Source organism: Talpa occidentalis, unplaced genomic scaffold (genome assembly GCF_014898055.3).
Source record: "Talpa occidentalis isolate TD23 unplaced genomic scaffold, MPIMG_talOcc4v2.1 talOcc4.10, whole genome shotgun sequence".
Lineage (NCBI taxonomy): Eukaryota > Metazoa > Chordata > Mammalia > Eulipotyphla > Talpidae > Talpa > Talpa occidentalis.
In genome coordinates, this window is record NW_023600993.1 from 72744965 (window position 1) to 72767944 (window position 22980).

At 39.6% G+C, this 22980-nt stretch overlaps 1 long non-coding RNA gene across 2 annotated transcripts in view; it reads right to left on the minus strand.

Moving 5' to 3' along the window:
- Window positions 1-17223: 17223 nt before the first annotated feature.
- The window catches only part of LOC119253572 (uncharacterized), a 115399-nt gene continuing 109642 nt past the window's right edge, over window positions 17224-22980 (minus strand). For both annotated transcript variants that reach the window (XR_005127115.2, XR_008552167.1), the window contains exon 5: window positions 17224-17920. This is a non-coding gene — a long non-coding RNA (uncharacterized LOC119253572). The remainder of the gene's footprint in view (window positions 17921-22980) is intronic.

Sequence of the window (22980 nt, forward strand, 5' to 3'; positions counted from 1 at the left end):
TATCCATGAATGGAGAAATAAACAAATATGGAGCATACACACAATGAAATAGTATTCAGTCTTAATAAGGGAAGGAAAATTCTGATACATCTTACAACAGGAATTATGACATTAAACTATATGAAGTAAACAAGTCACAAAAGGACAGATATGGTATGATTTCACTCATATGAGGTATCTAGGGTAGTCAAAATCATAGAAATGAAAAATAGAATGGCACTTGCCTTTATTTGGGGGGCTGGTGGGAGAAGTAAAGGGAGACATTATTTATAGATACATAATTTTAGTTTTGCAATACAAGAAATGTGTTTGACATGGGTGGTGGTAATGATTGTACAACAATGTGTATTCTTTAATGTCACTAAATGTGCACATTTAATAATAATAAAGATGATAAAATTTTGTTATGTGCATTTTGCCATCATCAATTTTTTTAAATTTAGCCACATATAATAAACCAATGTGATTATAAATTAAAAAAATTCAAATAACTCAAAAGTAAGAATTTGCAATTCTTTAAAATCTAGAATTGAACAAAAAATAAAATCTAGAATTGATTAAAAATAATTCTCCTTTTCATAATAGATGAAAATGTGGTATTTTATTTATTTATTTATTTTTTAAATTTTTTTTAAATAATAAATTTTATTTTTATATTCCCCAAACAATTGCAACCCCCCCATTCTGACCCCAATTGCCCCCCATCCCCCAAAAAGTATCTCTGGTTCATAGTTTTTTGTTGATTTTGATTTTCACTTTCTTATAGTTATTCATCTTCCTGGTCCCTTATTTAAGTTTTCTAGATTCCTGCTATGAGTGAGACCATCCAGTATTTCTCTTTTTCTTTCTGGCTTATTTCGCTGAGCATGATCCCTTCCAGCGCCATCCATGTTGCTGCAAATTGCATGTGTTTATCTTTTTTGAATGCTGAGTAATATTCCATGGTATATATGTACCACATCTTCTTGATCCAGTCATCTATTTTTGGGCATTTGGGTTGTTTCCAAAGCTTAGCTATTGTAAACAGTGCTGCTATAAACATAGGGGTGCAGGTGTTCTTTGGAATTGATGTTTCTGTGTCCTTTGGGTAAATACCTAGGAGTGGAATTGCTGGATCATATGGAAGCTCTATGTTTAGTAGGTCCAGAAATCTCCACACAGCTCTCCATAGTGGTTGGACCAGTTTGCACTCCCACCAACAGTGCAGAAGAGTTCCTTTTTCTCCACACCCTCGCCAACATTTGTTGTTGCTAGTTTTTTTAATATGTGCCATTCTCACTGGTGTAAGATGGTATCTCATGGTAGTTTTGATTTGCATTTCCCTGATGACAAGTGATGTTGAACATTTTTTCATATGCCTGTTGGCCATTTGCATTTCCTCTTCAGAGGAAATTTTCATATGCTGTCTTTTTTTTTTTCATATGCCTGTTGGCCATTTGCATTTCCTCTTCAGAGAAGTTTCTTTTTAGCTCTTCTGCCCATTTTTTGACTGGATTAGAAAATGTGGTATTTTAAATGTGGTATTTTAAATCCCTAAATTTTAGGCAAAAAATAAGAAAAGTCTTTTAATTTTATTTTTTAAATTTTTTATTTTTTATTTTAACATTTATCATTTTTTACATTTTTTTAAACAATATTTGCTTCCTTCCACCCCCTCAGATTGAGTCCCCATAGAATTTCCTTCCCCAAGGCACCCATGTACCATCATCTTTTAATTTTAAAGGAGACAATTTCTTAGGTCAAAGAGTACAGATTTAAAAGAAAGCATGGATATGTCAGAATCTATAATTTCTGTTCATCAATAACCCCATTAAAAGGTGAAATGGCAAACCACAGCCAGCAAGAATATATCTGCAGCTCATGTAACAAAGACAGAACTGCTGTCCAGAATCTATAAATCAATTGCTGCAAACCACTTAATAGAAGAACAGAAAAAAAAAAAAGCAAGGAAAAGTTACAGAACAGAGAATAATAAAGAACAATAAATATATGAAAGGACACTCAATGTTATTACTAATCAGTGAAATGGAACACACTAGCCTTTCAGAACCATCAGTTTGTTAAAATGATAATTCAGAGGCTACCAAGAGTTAGAAAAGATGCAGAACAAAGAAACTCACATTCATTACCGCTGAGAAGTTGACCCAACCATATGGGTGGGGGGAGGAAGTGACAGCATTTAAGAAAGCTGACCATGCCTATATCTGATGCTCCATTCCTAGGCCTGTGTCTACAAAAATCCCTGCACACATGGTCAAGAAGAGATATGCAAAATGTTCATAAGAGACTGTTATAATAGCAAATATTTGGAAATAGCACAATTGCATCAATAGGAGCACGGGTAAATCAACTGTGGCATATTTATACAATAGTTTACAATTCAGCAATGAAAATATATAAACTCAAATCTGTATTTATCCTTATAACAATAAGGATAAATTTTATAAACCTAATATCGAAAAAAAATCAAGCCGTGGAATAATAGGTATTTTATTTTTATTTAATTTTTTTGCAGTAATATTGCATTAAAATGTATATATTTCAGTATGGGTCATTAAATATCAACATATGTATAACTACATTGAATTATAGTCACTTTTAAAACATGTAAAAGTGTATGTGCCGGAGAATAAAATTGTCAAGTCCTAGGGTATGCTGATCTCCAGTTTTATGAAATAGTACTGAAGGTTCTAAAGTATTGCTTTGTGTTCTTTCATCACATTACTAGTCAGGTGTGGCCACAGAGGAAGCTACAGGAAAGGTACAAGAAAACAAAGTGTATTATGTTCATGTATCCTAGAGAGTCAGTCAGCTTATGCCTCCAGGCAACCACAGGGGAAGGTTAGGAGGAGGGGACAAGCGGGGAGGGGAAGTAGAAGGAGAGGAAGGAGGTGGATGGAGGGAAGAGGGGGAGGAGGGGAAGGGAGGAGGGAGAGGAAGAGCAGAACTGGTGCTTTGTGCTCTGTAGGGGACTGGAATGGAGTCTACAACCAAAAGGTCCAAGGGAATTTCAGTGATACATTTGTATGTAACTCAAATTAATTCTTCGAGCATTGTAAATCCCCTTTTCCCAGCCCTTCATTTCAGCAAAGCCTGCCCTACGCAGAAATAACACGAGAATATAACTTCCTTCAGAATGCAAGGAATCATTGGGGAGTATATCAGATCCCAATGCCCCAAAACAGGGGTAGAGAGACCAAATCAATTTCCTTTTCATGACAAAATGTGACTCTTCAAGTCATGGAAACAAACTAAGTGCCCAATAACAGAGGAGTAAATTAAGAAAAATAGTGGATATAGACACAATGGAATAGTGCTCAGTTATTAAAAAGAAGTAAGATGAAATCTTACCATGTGCAACAACAGGGATGGAACTGGAGGGGATTATGCTAAGTGAAATAAGGTAGGAGAAAGACAAATATGGATTTTACTTACGTGGAATACAAAGAAATGAAATAAAGGGACAGACAAAACTAAGCCAAAACAAATACTAGACCTCTGACTTTAGAAGTAAGGCTGCCATAGGGGGAGATTTGGGGTGAGGGGCAGAAAGGGCGGGTGTGCAATAGACTGTGGTGGAGGATATGGGTGCACGGCAGTGACATACATCTGATTCATATACAGTAGCTCTGAATCATGTTCAGTAGTGTAAGCCAACATTACCCCAATAAAGAAAAGAATAGTACTTAAAAATAAATGTGAGGCTTTTAAGTCAGCCAACATAATTACAGGGACCATAAAACTGTAGGGAAGTTGAATATAACTCTCCTGGCTCTTCTAGAAAGCTGATAGAACATGGGGTGTTTAGTTTTTCATGTGCACCTCATTGTCATCCTGCAGGTCTCAGTGTACTCAGTGTGCAATTCTCTCTCTCTTTCACACACACACACACAAATATCTAATTATGATGTTACATACTTGAAATATGTTTTATGTCAAACAGAACTTAATAAAAGAGAATATATAATTTATATACCATAAATGTCACCCTTTTTGAAGTATAGCATTTAGTGGTTTTTAGTATATTTACGAGTTTATGCAACTGTCACTCCAGAATATTTTATTATCCCCCAAACACCCTATACCCATTAGCAATCACTCCCCATTTACTGGTGTCCATTTCCTCTCCCCCAGGCCATGGCAATCACTAAAACACGTTCTGTTCCCAAGCATTTGCCTCTTCTGAACATTTCATATAAATGAAATCATCCAATACATAATCTTTGTGCTTGGCTTTTTTTTTTTACTTGTATTATTTTCAAGATTCATCCATTTTTAAGTATGAAAGCACCCTTTATTTCTCTTTATTGCTGAAAAACATTCCATTGTATGGATTGTAGGGTAACTGAAAAAATGTCAGGCTTTTCTGCCCTCCCACCATTAGGATTGATCCTTGTGGTCCTGAATGCACGCCTGATGGTGGGCACTTGGAGTGGGGTTGGGCATATGTAGATGGGATTCACCTGGGCTAAGGCTGGGCTTATAAGGGTGGCATCACAGGGATGCCAAGAGAGCAGAGAAGCAGAGAGAACGAGAGCGAAAGAGAAGCAGAGACCACCAGAGAATGCCAGAGAGCCCAGAAAGAGTGAAGACTTGCTGGAGGTTGGAAGGCCTGCCAGCCTCCCGGCACCCCCGGCGCCCCGGTACTGTGTACCCAGTAAAATCCCAATAAAAGCCTGAAAAGCCACCAAGGGCTCCAGGACTCCTCCTTTACTCCATCTGCTCAGGTCATAGAGATCCTCCCGTGTGTCATCCAGCCTCTACATGTATATATATCATATCTTATTTAATTATTCATCAATTGATGAAATTTGGTTTTTTTTAAACAATGAGCTTTTGTTTTTTTAAGGACTCACTTGCATAACATGAATGTACAGATCTTATATGCATGGTTTGATAAATTTTGACAACTATATATAATAAAAATAAATATAAATAATATATACATACACATACATACATACATGCATACACACACACATATATCCCCTGTAACCACAAGCTAAATTAAGGCACAAAACTTTTCCTTGCCTCTAAAATGTTACCTGTTCCCTTCTCAAGAAATACTCCCCTCAACCCCATAGAAGCAATTACTATTTTGAGTGATCACCCTAGATTAATTGCATCTGTTCCTGAACTTTGTCCACGTGAAGTCTTACAGTCCTCTTTGTATCTAGCTTCTCTGGCCCAGGATAATATTTTGAGGTTTCTCTACATTGCTATGTGGATCAGTCGTTCATTCCTGTCCCCAGTGTTCCATGTTTTAATAAACAATAATTTTTCATTCTTCTCTCTTCAGTTTTTAATATTACAACTCTGGCTATTGCTTCATAGTCTCCTTATGGAAAATTCTGTTCCTTAAATGCCTGTTTCTTAGGCTTCCACCCTCTCTCCGCTTCTCACTCCTAGAATAACCGTTATGCCCATTTCAGGAACCCAAACGAGTACTGAGCACAGCTGTTCCCCATTTTGGCTGCATATTAGAATCACCTGGAGAACTTTTATAATCTCACTGCCTGGGCTGCATCCCAAGGCCATAAAATCAGAACCTCTCAGGGTGGGACCAAGGCATCGGTGTTTTTAAAGTCCTGCAACTGAAAATCACAATCAACAAGCAACTATAAACCAGAGACACATGTGGGGGAGAGTGGGGAGAAGGGAGTAGGATCAAAACAAGGGGGGTGGGAACTGTATGGGGACTATAACCAAGATGAAAATGCATACATTTGCAAAAATGAAAAATGATATAAAAAATATATAAAATAAAATTTTAAAAAATCCTGCAAGTGATTTCCTTGTGTACCAAAGTTTACTAGCCACTGAATTCTCACATGAGAGAGAATTTTTAAAGAGGTAATTGTCAGTTAAACTTCTAGAGATTTTTCTGAACAGAATCTTCAGTTACAAGTTAAAGTCCAGCTAGAAACCCAGCCATTCAAGGACATGGAAAGTTCCTGCCCCACGAGTGTTGCCTGGAATAGTAGCAACATCCCCAAGGGGTCTAATGGAAATGCAGAATCTCAAGCCGCACCCAGACCTGCTCAATCAAAAGCATTTTACCAGACTTCCTACTGATTTGTGTGTGCACTGCTGCTTCAGACACACACATTTCACACATCAAGGCCGTGGATCTTCCCAGATCCTGATATTCCTATTCAACTTGTCAATAAAGTGCTTGAATCTGAAAAAATCCTTTCCTATTATAAAGACAGATGTACCTAGACAATACTTCTAATCAATCCAGATATAAAAATTGTAACTAATGTCCACAAACGTTATTTAGAATATACCATACACTGACCATCACTTCTCCTATTGGAGGAGAGAATAGTCCAGTAAAAAGGACTCCTGATTCAGACCCTCTGAATGTCGCAATAGTGATGGTGTAAGGGCTGATTCCTGACTAGATGCCTTCAAATGCCACCCAACCATTCCTAGGGTGTAATGTATTTCATATAGTGCACACACACACAACACTGACATATATGTACTCACACATACATCCATTCCCTCTGCAAATACACACAGGTGGACATACTCACACACACATGAACAGCCACAATCACATTCACACAGCTCCACACACCCACCTATATTCATGGATACATAGAACACATTCTCATGCACAGTCAGACCAACACACACCCACACCAACATGGCTGCTCACACATACTCACGACATAACTTCATGCCACTCATATATTTGCATACACATGCACAGATACACATCCATATGCTCACACACAAACTAAACAATGTGTGTGCCTCACACAAAGACACACACACACAGTTTCTTGAAATAAGAAGCTTAATGTAATGACATGCTTTCAGGACATGGTTTAATGTAGTGACATGCTTTCAGGAAGTTTTCTCCAAGAAATAACTCATTGTCAATAAAATGCTTGAACCTGAGAAAACCTTCACTATTATAAGGCAGATGGATGGGTTGAGACAACCCACAGAGCTTAACCTTTTCTGTACTTTGAGGTGTGGCAAGTAGGAGGTTGACCCTTTGCTCTGGTTCCCCTGACTTGCTCAGGACATAATATCCTCATATGTCAGGCAGGACCCTGGCAACCAGACTTGGGGGTTGGGGGTTGCCGCACCTGAAAAGACAAGAATGTTTTCCCTACACCTCACTTGTCCCTGGACCCTCTCAGGAAACTTTCTTTCCTCCCAGAAGACATGCCCTGGGAGAGGAGGGGTGTGAAACCCCCACATTAGTCTAGATCAGTCATATCCCAGCTTCTGCTACCGAGAGCATTCTCCTGTGACACATTTACAACAAGCCCAATTTTCCTCGGGGCTATCATTTTCAGATCAATATTTTCTGGAGGAGATAAGATTTTTTGGTCAATTTTCACTCAATAAGTCATTGTTAGTTTTATTTTCTGGTGATTACTCCTATCAGTCTAATTTTTCTCAATTATTGCACTTTAGAACACTTCCTTCCTGATTATTTTTTTTCTTCTACATCAAATCTGATCATTTCTCATCCTTTCACACATTGCTCGCTGTGCCCAACAGTAGCAAAAAAAAGAGCAAAGGGCAGAAGTCAAAACAGTCCGATGAAAACTGAAATGGGTGGCTGACAAAGTCCTGCTTCTTGAAGGTGAAGCTGTTTTGGCTGAGCCTCTTCACAAGGTGACATGAAGTCCCGGGCAGCAACGTGGTTGTAGCTAGAAGGAATTATGCTCAGTGAAATATGCCAGAAGGAAAAAGAAAAATATCGGATTGTTTCACTTATAACAGGAATATAGGGGAACCAAATAAGACATCAGGGTAAAACAATAATAACAGCACAAAATACAACAAAGCAAAAAATGGGCAATTATGAATCAGAGACAGTCTGCAGGGGAGGAGGAGGGAGAGGGATCAGAGGGAGGGAGGGAGGAGCACAGGGGACTGAGGTGATGGTGCATGGGTGCATCGGTGGAGGACAGTCTATGGGGACTACACCTGGGGGGGGGGAAGCATATGTTGTTTAAAAATGAACAATGATGTAAAAAAGAAAAAAATCTGTATCAGGCATGCTGCAGCAGTTGTACTGACTAAAAAATGCCCCCAAACCAATGGCCTGAAATCAGTATATCTTGGTTATAGTTTTATGGGTCAGTCACTGTTGAGCTGGTTTGACTGAGTGGTGCTGGGCTCTAGACTTTGAATCTGTTTGCAGTTTGATCCCTGTCTTTTCACTCTGGAACCCTGATGAGTCCTCTTCTCAAGGGAACTTGGACACTCAAGGAGGCAAGCTGAGACAGGTGCCTCTATGAAGGCTCTGTTTCTTTTCTTCTTTTTTTTTTTTTCAGAAGATCTATTTATTTATACAAGTACTGGGTACAGTCAGAAGAGCAGGAGGGTGAGAGAATTCACCAGAGCCAGAGCCAGGAACAGAACAGGCAGACTGACGAAATACACTGCTGAGGGGAGCAGCGGGCTCGGCAGGAGAGGTCTATTGTGCCATGTGGGGCCAGGGAATTGAACTGGCACTGCAGAGGCTCCGGGCAGCTTTGCAGCCCAGCACTCAACCACCGTGCCACCAGGGGAGGCCCTTAAAGGCTCTGTTTCAAAGCCCTCAAGTACTCCCTCCCACATGCATTCCAATAGTTCACAATCAACCACAAGGTCAAAGCAAACTCAAATGGGTTAGACATAAAGCCCCACATGGAAGCCATGCCAAGACCAGGAAGAGACAAAAGAAATGGAAAGAAATAATGCAGTCTTCCACGCACGCTTTCCCAGTTAAGGGGCCAACATTTCCATAAATAAGGCGGCTTTGTTGAAGAAAAAAATAATCTATTCTGTGGTGGCCCCATGCTTCTACCGATACAAAAACAAGTCACCTAACATAATTTCTATGTTGAATTCACCCTCACTGGGTACCCTGTTACATAAACTAAACAGAGAAAACTTCCCCCCTGCCAGAGCGCTCCTTGAGCAAAATAGAGTCTTCTTCTGATTAAGCTATATTGAAAACAATGCTTCCCAGCTGGCTTTATTTTTAACTGGAGTCCTGTGATTTTCTGAGCTTCTCTCTCCATCAGCTGAAAGTTCCTCAAATCAATCTGGGTTTGCAACCAGCGCTCACTGTGCCTGGAGCCAGCTAGCAGGCTGGTGAAGTTATCCAGATGGCAGTTGCAGGGGACCTTCCCTGGGATGGAGGGCAGCCCAATGAGGTGAAAATAGAGGCATCTTGAAGGGAGAAATGATGAGCTATGATGGCAGGCTGAACATAGTAATAAAGGAAGGCAGGAGTCAAGGAGGACTCAGAGATGTCTAATTTGGAAGAGTGGAAGATTAGTGGTATCACTGAAAAAAGGGGTATTCTTACAAAGGCAATTGTCATGTTGGAACCATCTGAGGCATAAGAGCTAAATTATTATATTCATCCATCATTGAGAGAAAAACTCCAATGTGGTGTTAAGAATCAGCAGTTTTCACATTCTAGAAGTAGCTGATTTTAGAGTCCGTTCTGGTAAAGTCATTTCTCTTTTCCCCCTTTCTTTGGACTTACAAGAAAAAGTAACACATTTCATAGCAATAAAGGGTAAGAATCTTCCAACTGGGCTGATTTTTCTGAAGGGCAGAGGAAGGTAAGGGGCACTAGCAGTGTTGTAAATGCCTGCAACATTTTGAAAACTCTTCCTGATAAAGGAATCTTTATCTGCCCTCCACTGCCACTACTAGGCCACCATTGGCATCTCAGTCCCCAAGTACCTCACATTAAAACAAAGTCATTTCCTCCTTTTATCCTGGTAGCTTCCATGTTTAATAGATGTAGCATCATTTACACTCCCTTGTATTACACGTTTCAAGTGAGCTGATCAAAACAAGAGTTGGTTACTATAGCTTTCAATTCACAGTCATATCCTTAAATATTCTCCTATAGAATAATGCCAACCTCCAAATCCCTCAAATTCCAGAAGACCGCTTATACCACTGTTTAATGGGACATCATTTCATTTTATTTTATTTTTTTAAAGATGTATTTATTTATGCATACAGGCCAGAGGTGCAGGGGGTTGAGAGGATTCACCAGAGGCACAGAGGGGAACAGAACAGGCAGACTGACTAAAATACAATGCTGAGGGGAGCAGCAGGCCAAACAGGAGAGGTCTGCTGCACCATATGGGTAGCTCCCTGGCTGGGGATCGAACTCATGCTGCAGTGGCTGTGGATTGCTTCATAGTGCTGCAACATAACCCCTTGTGCCACCAGGGGTATTTTAGATACAAGTGTAAAACAGTAGCCCCTCTGGCAATAAAACACAAAAGTACCAAGAGCATGTGTACACAAAGGCTTCTCCCTTCCTCCCTCCCTCCCTCCCTCCCTTTTTTCTTTCCACAGTTACATATTGAGTGTATGCAACAACAAAATGAAGTTTTTGATCTTATGGACCCTACATACTATAGGCAGGAAACGATACATATGTAATATATCTGGTGGTGATAAGAGTTCTCTGGGAAAGTAAAGAGCAAATGTTACTATGGCTGCTTTGGTGATGGGAGAGCTACAGTGACCACATCTGAGGGGAGAAATTCTATACTGACAAAAAAAAATTAACAAGGATGTGAAACAGTGGCACTTCATTAAAAAAAAGAGAGAGAGCAAATACTAAAGTCTATACATTAAGAATACTACCCAAAGCTTTTTCTCAGTGGAAACACTGATAAGTTGGGGGAAAATGATATAATTGTATTAATTGAACATGAATACCAGTATTTAATTTCAACAGTTTGAATTTCTGCTCTTTTATACAGAGACTTCTAGTTGGAAACAAAGACATACACGTAGAATAACAATACATGAAAGTATTGTAGAATGTAAGAGACCCAATCCCTCTCAAGAAATACATTCTGAATTTTTATAGAAAGGATGTCTGAATTCATAACACAAAAATTGGAAAATAACAGGTACTTATACTTCTCATACTTATTTTCATACTAAATGGTTTTTATAAGGAATCAAAGGAAGTAGATAAAGCAATCAAGTGTAGAAAAGTAAAATTTTATCAGTTCACAATCTTACCTATAGCACCATAGATACTCTGAAAAAAAAAAAACAAACAGGGTTGAGTCCTGTCAATTAAACATCAGCAACCATTTCCACTGAAATGTCTATTTTCTCTCACAACATAAATTGACCAGGGTCAGACCGTCTAAGGAACTTTATTAAAAATATAAGAAGAAAGTAATGAATTTGCACCTAAAACTAATGACTGTGGTTTCAAGCTCATAATTATTGGATAATTCACATCTCATTTTGTTGGGGTAAATCTACCACCCGATCCTCCCAGTTCTCAAGGCAAATGTACTTCGTTCATGATACTTAGTAAACAATACATCATGAAATGTTCCAAGGAAGCTGATTATGATGCCTTTATTCAGACTTAGAATTAACCACTAATCATCTCTAACTTGCATAGGTTCCAATCGAAAAACCATTAAATTATGTTGACAGAGAGCTGAAGGTATTCTTCCGTTTATCAAGAAAGTCAATTTGTCAGTCTCCCTAATCATTTTTCTTAAAGGAAATGTCACTTTATTCCTGGCATTCAAAGATCAAGCCTCATTATCATGTCAATTATGGTTTTTCCAGTAAAACTGAGTTCAGAATAATGCTGTCATCTACAACTTCTTGGTGTGTTCTGATAAAATGCCTATCTCACCCCCTGTACAACAGCCTACAGCCTAAAACTAGGTACCAGTGGTGAGCAGGGAAGTTCTGCTGAGCAGGTAGACGGATTGTCTCTCCATTTGGAGAGGATCTTAGATTGGACTCAGCAGGGGAGTTCTCCATGGAGTAATGAGTGAAGGGATGAAAAATGGGAAGCGGGGGAAAGGCAAGCCAGGGGGCACTATTCTAGGCGTAGTCCAGGCTAAGTGCACCTCTAGCACATACGGAGCAAAACTCTCACTTTCCAGTACTCAACACTCTTAGCCAACAGCCACGCCCCGCCTCCCACCAAAGTCTTTGAAATGGAGACATTTCTGTCCATGTGGACAAAAGGACTCTAGTAAATCAAAGATAGGCATTCAAAAAGAGTCAAGATGAGGGCCTCCCTGGTGGTGCAAGGGGTTAAGACACTACCTGTGAAGCTGTCCACAGCCACTGCAGCACAAGTTCGATCCCCAGCCAGGGAGATACCCACATGGCATGGCAGACCTTTCCTGTCTCGCCCGCTGCTCCCCTCAGCAGTGTATTTCAGTCAGTCTGCCTGTTCTGTTCCCCACTCTGACTCTGGTGAATCCTCTCACCCCCCACACCTCTGTCCAGTACCCCAGCTCTTGTATGCGTAAATAAATAAATCTTAAAAAATATATAAATAAATAAAAAGAGTCAAGATGAGACCATTAAAAGCAAAACAAACAAAAACTAAGAGGAGCATAAAGAAATGATGAAAATGATAGAGAAGATGTGACACAGCACCTACACTGTCCTAGAGAAGATTGTGCAGAAGCCCACATAAACCCAACCAAGTCAACAACCATTGCCATAATAGTCTAGCTCAGTTTTCCTCCTCCTTTCACTTTCAATAACATCCATTCCTTTCCTGTGCAAATGAATTCCCTAAAACCAAAAGTATCTTCCCCTTTTAAAGAGAAACATTTCCTATGTTTTTGCAATCCTCATCTTTGAATATGGATAGGGTAGTTCCTTTTCCATAATGTACCTCTACATTTTATTTCTATCTAATTTTATGTTTCCATTGCACATAGGTGGAGATAGACTTTTGTAGGGAGGCCGTTCATAGCACTGGAGAGGGAGATGTGGCATCAGCTGCCTGAGTGCCACCGGCCCCTGTGCTACTTGTTGTCAATCCAAGTGGATTTCTCTATAGAGATGAGGAAATTTCACTTTGCTTCAGAGGCGGTGCCATCTGTTAGTGCTACAAGAAAGTAGCACTGATATATGATTCATTAGCTTATGTATATTCTAATATAATCCATGAGTTAAAAATCATTTCTTCAGACCTTTGTGGATCTTATGACTCATTTTGGAATATTCTTCCCTTATTTCCATTTTGTTATTTGGCTCCAGAATCAAAATTAGAAGCTGAAATGAATATTTTATGACCCACACTGTCTCCTGGTTCTCCTATGCATAATATCAAGTATTTGTAATTAAATAAAAGGAAGTGAAGAATTTCAGAAATGCATAGTATTCAAAACTAAAGCAGCTTAGAAAGGATTGAATTTCTAGATATGGGATCTTTATTCCTATGTAATCCATGTTTTCCCTTAAATCCAGGACTAACATTTACTTTGATATACCCCATTTAATATATAGATCCTCCACTGCCCTGTAAAAAAAAAAAAAAAAAAAAATTACACTCATCGCTAACACTGGTGTCCCATGCTTGCCTGAAAACAAATACTATTAGGAGATCAATGACTGCTTCCATTTTCTTCTTTTTCTGTTCTAAATCTCAGTGATGTTCATGAAGCTCCAAAAAGGAATCTCTTCTCTCCTGAATTGGCAAAGAACTACCCCTTCATGTGCAATCCTCTTGTATGCTGCTGTTTCTGGGCTACTGCTCAGGAATCCCACCCACCCAACCCCAGCCCCAAATTGAACTCAGAAGGTAATGAGGCTAAGCCAGATATTTTGGAACCCTAAACCTCTGAAGCTCTGCTGTGTTCCAAGAAGCAAGGAGATAATATTTCTCCAAATTTTATGTCACACACTGTTATCCAAAGAATGTGCAATATCGAAGCTCTAGTATTTATTTTAGTAATTGCTTATAAAATTCTTTCTCCCCAGGAATAAAAGAGGTCTTGTGGCATTGTTGCAAAGTGACGGACAATACAACTTCATTGTTTACTTTCTCATAAAATCTTCACTCATAGCCAGTGCTTTGGGGGTTACTAGAGCTTTGCTGGAGAAAGGAAGAAGGAGAGAAGGGCTACTACAGTGAGCTAAAGGCAAGAATAGGTTATGAAGACTACAGATGCCTCCCTTTGTGTAAAAATATGTACAAAGTGTCTCTGCCAATCAGTTTCTTCCCACCCACCATGTGTTTCTCCAGCTCCCACAATGGCTTGGAGAACATCAAAGAAAATTTATTTTAAGCTGTCTGTCAGAATAATGTAATATTTTTGTTGCTGCTGGCTGTGTCATATTGAACACTAGTTATAAAAGGTGAAAGGGGGCAGAAAACACACTGAGGAGTTATAAGATTGAACCATTTGACTCTGTATTTTGGTAATAGCAGATTAGGAAGAAAGACAAAGTAAAGGGAAGGGAAATGTTAAAAAGTCTTGGTATTCTTGAGTAAACAAGAGGGAAAGACTGAGCAGGGCACAATGCAGAAAATCTGTGAGTAGCTCCAACACCAAGGAGATGAGGCAGGAACCTGAATCAATTGACAGCTGGGCAGAAATAACTGGCAGATTTGACCACATTAAATGTATAGTTATTTATCACCAAAGTAATGAATGCAACTCCCCAAAACTCAGTCACTTAATGAGAGCCTCCTGGTGGTGTGAGAGGTTACGACGCAGCACTATGAAGCAATCCACAGCCACTGCAGCACAAGTTCAATCCTCGGCCAGGGAGGTGACCCACATGGCGCAGCAGACCTCTCAAGACTGTCTTGCCCACTGCTCCTCTCAGCAGTGTATTTCAGTCAGTCTGCCTGTTCTGCTCCCCACTCTGTCTCTGGTGAATCCTCTCACCATCCTGCACATCTGGCCTGTACCCCAGTTCTTATAGCGTAAATAAATAAATCTTAAAGAAAACAACAAAACTCAGACACTTAACAAGCAATAAGTAGATTTACCTGAAACGTTATGTGTTGGCAGTAAGTGCTGGGATCAGCTGGATGGTTCTTCTGCTTTCAGCAGGGCTCACTCACGAATGTGAGTGATGGCTCGCTGTTAGCTGATCATGACTGACTCCACTTGAGGTGACTGGGGTGACTAGAATCTGCTCCACATGACCGTCATCCTCAAAAAACTCACCCAGGTGTTCATGGCTATTAGAGAGATGCAAGAGAGAGTGTTCCTGATATGAAAAGACCACTTTAAGCCTCTGCTTGCAACAGGTCAGCTGACATCCTATTGGATAAATCAAGTCACATAGCTGAGCCCAGCTGCAAGGAATGGTACATGTCTCTACGGTGACAAGTGCCATATTGAAAAGTCTCCTGGCAAAGGAGATGGTGGGAAGATGGAAGAACTGGTTCATCGGTGCCACCTACCACATTAGTCATCAGGTGGATCTGCCATTTCAGTGTTATCAGACTCACACGCAAAACAGTGATATGATCAAGACTAGGAGATCTTCATATTTGGAATAAAGCTGAGTGACTAGGAAACTATTGACTACAAGATCTCTTTAGTAAGTGGTACACAGGAGAAAAATAAGGCCTATTCTAAGCACTAGTACACCTTAATCTGTTTTCTCAGGGTAACTCTTAATGAAGTATTTCACTTCATTAAGGTTTTTTTTTTTAATATTTATACAAGAACTGGGGTATAGGCCAGAGTACAGGGGTGGTGGTGATGAGAGGATTCACCAGAAACAGAGTGGGGAACAGAACAGGCAGATTGACTGAAATACACTGCTGAGGGGAGCAGCAGGAGAGAAAGGAGAGGCCTGCCGCTCCATATGGGCATCTCTCCAGCTGGTGGGGATGGAATCTGTGCTCTAGAGGCTGTGGAAAACCTCATAGCTCGGCTCTCAACTGCCTGCGCCACCAGGGGAGGCCTGTTACATAACATTTGCATAACACTTTACCATGTGCCATGTGTGTCACAGAAATGTTTGGAAATTATCATCACAACAGCCTACGGAGAGTGGTGCTATGATTACAGTTTATTAGGAGGTAGTTGGGTGTCAGTAACAGATGTATCCCACAAACCAAACTAAGAAACTGAAATATGGAAAGTTTCAACAGTACCCGGGCAAGCAAACAGGTTTTGGTTAAACTGACTGATGATTGCACTGAAGTAAGTAAACTAAACAGATGTTTTAGCAGCATGTTTTAGTAGTGTCAAAGCATATCAAGTTATTTTTACAAGACCAATTCATTTACCTCAGATTGTGATAGATGAGTTGGTATTATAACTAAAGATCTCCAAGTTTTGTATGTGGTAAAACACCCTGTGACTTAAAATATACAACCTCAATGAACTTGGGTTTAAATTGGGTTCCTCCAGAAGTTGATCCTCAGACAAGGAGGAGGTTGAGGTTGAATGTTGAGGAACATTGCCTTTGAAGGGTGGGTTGTTACGCTAGCTACCATTGTGGATGACTGGAGCTTCACCCCCATAGAGAATTCTGGGTATTATGTAGAACACACACCTCAGAGTTTATCTCCAGAGGGAGAGGAAGCTGGGGTGTTGTGTCCTGAATCTTTGCAGTCACAGACAACATCTGCTCTTGGGGTGAATTAATTTTCAACACTATTGACCTTCCATGTGCTTGGATAGAGCAGCTTTCAGCAGCTTCCGAGAAGTCCCCAGGAAAGATTTAGGTGTTGACACTAGGAAATAGGTAGGTGTGACTAAGTGCTAAGACCCAAAATGTGAATCAAACCTGGCAAAGTTTACTGCACACACTTAATGACACCAGAACAAATCAACTTAAAAATGGAATAGAAGCATGTTTGTACAATACCTTTTTCTGAAGTCAAATAAAAACAAAGAAAATAGAAATTGATGAGAGAGAAAAGAAGATTAATTCTAAACAAGGGACAAAAGCCACCAGGTTTTTTATATAAGGAAAATTTATTTATTTATTGTTATTTTTTTAATTAATTTTTTAAATTTTTTTACATCATTGTTCATTTTTATTTTTTAAATTTTTTTATTATTTTTTACATCATTTATAGCAGGATTTAGAACACTTAAATAAGGGACCAGGAATAAGACTAATTATAATAAAGAAAAAATCAAAATCAACAAGCAACTATAAACCAGAGACACATTACGGGGCAGGGGGAGGTGGGAGAAGAGAGGAGAGGAGGGATTAGGGTCAAAATAAGGGGGGGTGGGAATTGTATGGGAAATATAACCAAAATGAAAATGCATACATTGTGCAAAATTGAAAAATGATATAAGAATTACATAAAATAAAATATATTACAAAAATAATAAAATTATAAATAATAAATTATAGTAAATAATAAATAATAATAATTATAATAAATAATTAAAACATAAAAATAATAATAAATTATTTTTTTACATTTTACATCATTGTTCATTTTTAAATGATATTTGCTTCTCCCCACCCTCTCAGGTGTAGTCCCCATAGAGTTTCCTTCACCAATACCTCAGTCCCCAGTGCTCCTCCCTCCTTCCCTCTGATCCCTCTCCCGCCTCCTTTCTTGCAGGATGTCTCTGATTTATAATTGTCCATTTTTGCTTTGTTGTGTTTGTACTGTTATTATTTTTTTAGACTGATGTCTAATTTTGTTCCCCTATATTCCTGCTATAAATGAAACCAATCGATATTTTTTCTTTTTCCTTCTGGCTTATTTCACTGAGCATAATTCCTTCTAGCTCCATCCACATTGTTGCAAATGGCAGAGTTTATCTTTTCTGATTGCTGAATAATACTCTATTGTGTACATAGACCAATCTTCTTGATCCAGTCATCTATTTTTGGGCATTTGGGTTGTTTCCAGGTTTTACCTATTGTAAATAGTGCTGCAATAAACATAGGTGTACAGGTGTTCTTTTGAATCAGTGCTGCAATAAACATAGGTGTACAGGTGTTCTTTTGAATCATTGTGTTTGTGTCCTTTGGGTAGATCCCTAGGAGTGGAATTGCCAGGTCGTATAGTAGCTCCATTTTTAGTAGACTGAGGAACCTCCAGACAGCTTTCCATAGTGGTTGGACCAGTTTGCACTCCCACCAGCAGTGTAGCAGAATTCCTTTTTCACCACGTCCACACCAACATTTGTTATTGCTAAGTAAGAAAAATTTATTTGTTATTTGTTATTTATTTGTTATTTGTTATAAGCATTTGTTATTGCTAAGTAAGAAAAATAAAATACAGAATTATGAATTACTTGGAGGTAGTTATGTGTCAGACGGGGACAAGAAAACTCTAAAAAGTCCAAAGGCACAAGTATAAAAATCAACCACTCGTTTTATACCCAATGATCAATGAAAGAACTAAGGCCAAGGAGAAGTGTTCTCCCCACACTATCCTCAAGGCTGAGATTCCAGAGAGAGAGAAGATGAAAACTCTGTCTTTCGTGATATCAATGCCAAAGAAGCCTCCCTGAGAACATGCTGATGGAAGATGGTGTTCAGAACCCGGAAGGACAGATGCTGGGCCCCTCCCGCCATGTGTTTTAAGTACCAACACAACCTGCTTGACCACACCATAGTTAGTCTTCCTACATGGAATCCTTTCTCATTTTCTTCCATTCCAATGCCCATTTTTCAAGGTCTGTCCTAGATGCTCTCCAATCCATACAATCTTCCCAAGTCCACAGGACAGAAATACTATCACAGGGCAAGACTCGGTGTCTATCATTGTACACTCATCGTTTATGATTGCCTCAAGTGATAAAAAAGCATAAACGTATCTCCTGATTATTTCTTTCCTTCCTAGGAGACTAAAGAATTTTTTTTTCACATTCCAATGCTTTAGAACTGCAGAGTCCAATACAGTAACTTGGGGCTATATGAGCGATTCATATGTGGCTAGTCCGCACTGAGATGCTCTGTAAGTGCAAAATTAAAACTAGATTTCAGTAATTTAGCATGGAAAAAATAACATAAAAGCCCATTACTAGCTATTTAATGTTGATTACATTTCAAAATATTATTTTGAATGCAATACATTAAATAAAATAATTATTAAAATTAAACACCTATTCCTTTTACTTTTTTAAAAAAAGATTTATTTATACAAGCACAGGGGTACAGGCCAGAGGCATGGGAAGGTGAGAGAATTCACCAGAGACAGAGTGGGGGACAGAACAGATGGACCAAAGACTCTGCTGAGGGGAGCAGCGGGTGAGACAGGAGAGGTCTGCTGCGCCATGTGGGGATCTCCCTGGCCAGCCGGGAATCGAACCTGTGCTGCAGAGGCTGTAGACAGCTTTACAGCACTGTACTCAACTCGCTGCACCACCAGGGAGGCCCTTCCTTTTACTTTTTTTAATATGACTACTAGAAAATTTAAAATTACATATGTGCTCACACCATATGTCTCCTGGACAGTTCAACCTTAGAACATCCATATATTAGTAGATACTTGATAATGTTTGATGAATCAGTGAAGGAAGTGAATCTCCACCTTCTCTGGAGATTCCAAAATGTTTGAATTTCATGACTCAGTAGGTTTGTGCATTTTAATTTAATATGGTGATCAAAATTTTTTATTCTACGTAAAGTAAATGTAAAACCAAAGGAATTATCTGCTATAGACATCATTTTGTAAAAGAAATGAAACATTTGAATACTCAGAGGTGGGCAGTAAATGATTTCAAATTAAACAGAACACAATTTCTTTACAACAAACAAAAGAAAGAGTATAAATTTAAATTTTCAAGTGGAAAGCAGGTGCATATACTTTGAGTTATTATATTGTGAGCCATTGTTTTCTTGACACAATTATCAGCATTAGGGAAGCTATGTCGCAGGAAGTGGAGCTGCTGGGTCCCATTTGTCAGTTCTTTACTTTGATAATACTTGTTGAAAATCCATTTTGGCTAAGGAAGCAGCGTAAATGGGATGGATACAGTTCTTACCATTTCAGTCCATTTGGAATGTTCCAGAGTGACTGACTGCTGCCAGGAAATAAAAGGACTCAATCCTCACACATAAGCCACTCCAGTTAGCATTCCTGGCTGCAGTTACCAAATGCACCCATGTTCTCTTTACAGTTGGAACAGACTGGGCATCTAGCTTTTCAATCCTGGGGTCCAGAGCGGCACAGGGCTGAACACTCATCCAGTGACTCCCCGGAACTTAGACCAGGGTGGCTCAACATGAAAGAACAGGAATATATCTGATAAGGATGCCATTCCTGTAAACAGTTTCAGAGAAAATACTGTGTATTTGGAGCAACTACCAGTGTCTAATGCCAGAGACCAGCTCTGGTGAACAGGGTTGAGGAAAGGGATCCAAAAGAACCTGGAAATAAAGAACTGACGGACACAAAATTGAGTTTAAGAGAAGCGGGACCCAGGAGATGCAAGGTCTCTCACTGCGGGCTCAAGCATCCCAAGTGCCCAGTGCAACTCATTTTTATCGATACAAACCACCCCCCTCAAAAAGCAACTCCAGGATCGAGTAGAACTCAGTTCCAAATACAACCAAACAAGTTTGCAGACATAGCCAAGGAGCAAGTTGCAGGATGGATGGAAAATTACTAAGATGAAATGTCAAGTCTAGGAGGGATTCTGATTGAAGTGACCCAATAGGATTCTTGATGTAGGGAGTCTGGGGTAACCAGATAGCCCCTGGGCAGAGACTCGGAGTCGGGACTAGGAGTTTGAAAGTGGAGAATCCTCGCTCACCTCTCTTTGTAGCATTCTCATTAAAACTAGATTTTAAAAGGAAGCACACAGATAAGCCTTGTTGGAAGTGAGGCTTGAGGGGGCCTGATTAAAGTTTGGACAAGCATAGACTATTTAGCAAATTCTCATCCATTTACAATATTAGCTAGATCCACAAGTGGGGTAGAATCACTCTTCATTAATCCACAGATTAACATAATCACTGCCTTCCAGTCCCCTCTGTCCCTCATCTGAGACTTGTATACACCCTACATCCAAATGTCCTGTGCTCACAGGGCATTGGATGTGGAGAGAAGAATGTGTTCGTGTAATAGCTGCCGAGACGGCTATTTCAGCTTTAGCTTTTTAGGCTCCTCTGTTCCTCCTCTGATGCTGGGAGATCATCATGGGAGATCATCACCAGCCAATTGAAAGGATTTTAAGCTGGATTGAACAAACGTTATCTTCCATATGGTAAACTGCACTTTTAGTCAGAGCTTCTGTTTGCTTCACAGCGCTCCAGAAGGCAAGGACATTTTCTCAAAGCCTCGCTCCAATGATAGAAGATAAAAATAATGGAAAATAAAAATTTTTGTAAAAATCTATTTTCCAGGAAAGTCATTGCCATTGATGCAGTCTTTTCTTCACACTCTGTTTCTTGTGCTGCTCCTGGAATGTCTCTTATTTATAAATGTCTGAAAAGAATGTTTTTTTTATAAAAAAATCTTTCTTGATGATCTTAGGGATAAATAAGACAGACATCTAGCAGTCTAGGAATACAGCTGTCTGACATTTACAATAATATGCACTGAAATCCAGGTTTATAACATCAGCCTCTCCAGTATTTATTTCCACCTGGATTATGTGGGTGGTTCTCCCACACAGGTAAGGGTGGACCCTACCTTGGCAGCCTGGACCAATCCCAATCTGAGAGTATTTTTATGTAACAAGTGAGAAAGTTGGAGGGAAAAGAGTTTGCCTTTCTAACATCCATCAACTGTGTATTTAAGCATATAATTATTATTTTTTAAGATATATTTATTTATTTATACAAGCACTGGTTACAGTCAGAAGCGCGGGAGAGTGAGAGAATTCACCAGAGCCAGAGTGGGGAGCAGAGCAGGCAGACTAATGAAGTACACTGCTGAGGGGAGCAGCGGGCATGGCAAGATAGGTCTGCGCGCCATGTGGGACCCTCGCTGGTGGCCAAGGATGGAACCGGCACTGCAGAGGCTGCAGGCAGCTTCACAGCCCAGCGCTCAACCACTGTGCCACCCGGGGAGGCCCAAGTATATAATTATTTATTGGCATTAGTGGCATGACATTTTCGTGATGTCTGATTTCCATGCTTAAACAAATATACAGACTAAAATACAGTCAGGATCAATGCTACAATTTGTTATCTTTCTCATACCAAACCTTGCCTATTTCCACTCACTCTGGGGTCTACCCTGTTAAGAATCTTTCTACCATCTGTATAATCTATTAGAACACTGAGCGCCCAGAAACATGAGTTTCATTTGACCTTCATCTGCTTACTTTCTTATTAAAGAGGTAGTTGTAAAAAGATCAACACTACAGTTAACATTTCTTCTAACTACGCCAGTGTCAGCCATCCCTCCTCCCTCCCTCCCTCTCTCCCTCCCTCCCTCCATCTCTCCCTCTTTCCTTCCCTCCCTTCCTTTCCATTCTCCTACTTAGAAAACCTTTTTGCTTCAAGTGATTTGGTCAGAGCCAAAAGAAAATCACCCTGAAATATGCTGGAGTCAGGGTTTCCTGACCTTTGACGTTTAAATGGCTTAAATTACTTAGCTCTAAATACCAAAGATTAACTCCTAACCACATAAGAGTCTTCTAGCCCACTCTAAACCCACATCTAAAAGATGTTTCCCCTCCCCCTATTTTTAATGCATTTAAGCAGAATAGTTTGCAGAGAGCTTGCCAGCTTGCTCACAAGCACGCATTTTGAGGTACTAAATAGGAGAAATATGCCACCTCTCTTTTACAGATTTTTAAACAGTCAACCTTCATGTCCTGCTGGATGGTAATCTGTTATGCATTTGTGTAGCAGAATTCAGGGCAGACGTAGCTGTTTAGAAAGCACTAAAATTTTTCCCATCCATGGGAGTTTAAATCTGTCAAAAATACTATAACTTTAGTCATGAGGAGGAAAAAGCAGACAAATGTCGTGTGTGTCTCCCACAGTCTCTGGCTCAAAACCCACTCGGTTCTGAAATAATCTCCCACATGATTTCACAGATTTTACGAATGCAAAGCAAGCTCCACGAAACTATTACAAAACTAAGAGTAGAATCAAGAACATCGAAATTCTGGTATTTACCCGAAGAAGCATATCACGCTATGTTTATGAGACAATTTACAAATGCCTGAGCTGCAGCTGCTTTTCTCTCCTCTTTTTCCAGTTCTTTTCCTCATCCTACTCTTAATTCAAGGATTTAAAAAGAAACCTAAGGGCATAAAAATGAATAACATCAAGCCTGGTATACATTTA